This window comes from Elephantulus edwardii, unplaced genomic scaffold (assembly GCF_000299155.1).
Source record: "Elephantulus edwardii isolate Elephantulus edwardi_28Jun2011 unplaced genomic scaffold, EleEdw1.0 scaffold00188, whole genome shotgun sequence".
Lineage (NCBI taxonomy): Eukaryota > Metazoa > Chordata > Mammalia > Macroscelidea > Macroscelididae > Elephantulus > Elephantulus edwardii.
In genome coordinates this window covers 124,101-125,345 of record NW_006399938.1, presented here as the reverse complement: position 1 = coordinate 125,345, position 1,245 = coordinate 124,101, and positions in this window count along the sequence as shown.

The window sequence follows — 1,245 nt, the reverse complement described above, 5'->3', positions numbered from 1 at the left end:
ATTCTCTGCTTTCAGCTAAGATCCATGTAGCATCAGCTACAATATCCCTAGTACCACGACCCCTTCTAAACCCAGCCTGGACTTCTGGCAGTTCTCTGATGATGTACTGTTCCAGTTGTTTTTGGATAATCTTCAGTAGAATCTTGCTTGCATGTGATTCAAAATCAAGAAAGGGGTCCATCAGGGAGATATTTTGTCTCCATACCTATTCATTCTGTATGCAGAACAGATCATCCGAGATGCTAGGCTCGGCTATACGAGGTGGAATGTGGCATCAGTATTGGTGAAATATATCAACAACCTGTGTTATGCGGATGACACAACCCTGCTTGCTGAAACTGAGGGGAACATGAACCGTTTGCTGCACAAGGTCAAGGACTGCAGCGTCCTATATGGATTGAAGATCAACATCAAGAAAACAAAGATTCTCAACACTGGGTCAATTTGTAGCATCAGTATGGATGAAGAGTTTGAGATAGTTAACAGTTGTTAACATGTTGTTGTTTTTGTTATGTGCCGTCGAGTCACCTGCAACTCATAGTGACCCTAAACCATAAACTCTGCTCTATTCTGTTGCAATCTCACTGTCTCCGAAACACCTACCCCTAATACCCCAGTGACTGAATCAATCCACCTTATAGAGTGTCTTTCTCTCCTGAGCTGTCCCTCCACCTTTCCAAGCATGACATCCTTCTCTGAAGATTGGTCCATCTTTGCAAAATGTGCAAAGAATGTGAGATGAAGCTTCAGAATCTTTGCTTCCAAGCAGCAGCCTGGTTTAACCTGTTTGATTTCTTAGCAGTCCACGGTATATTCAGTACTCTTTCCAATATCAAAGTTGAAAGGCATCAATTCTCCTTCTATCCTCCTTAAACCTTGTCCAACTCTCTGATGCACAGCAAGTGATTGCAAAGACCATGGCCTGTATCAGATGCACCTTAGTCTCCGGAGTAACACCATTGATCTTCAGTATTTTGTAGAGGTCCCTAACAGCAGACTTTCCCATCATAATGTGTCTTTTAATTTCCTGACTGCTGGTTGTCAAGAGTGTTGGCTGTGAAGCCAAGCAAACTAAAGCTGTTAACAATCTCAATCTCTTCCCACCCATCCTGATGCTTCCAATTGGCCCATTGGTGAGAATCTGTGTCTTTCTGATATTGAGCCTCAATCCATATTGAAGACTGTAGTCCTTGACTTTGTGCACCAAGTGCTTCAGGTTCTCTTCAGTTTAAGATGTAATGTAAT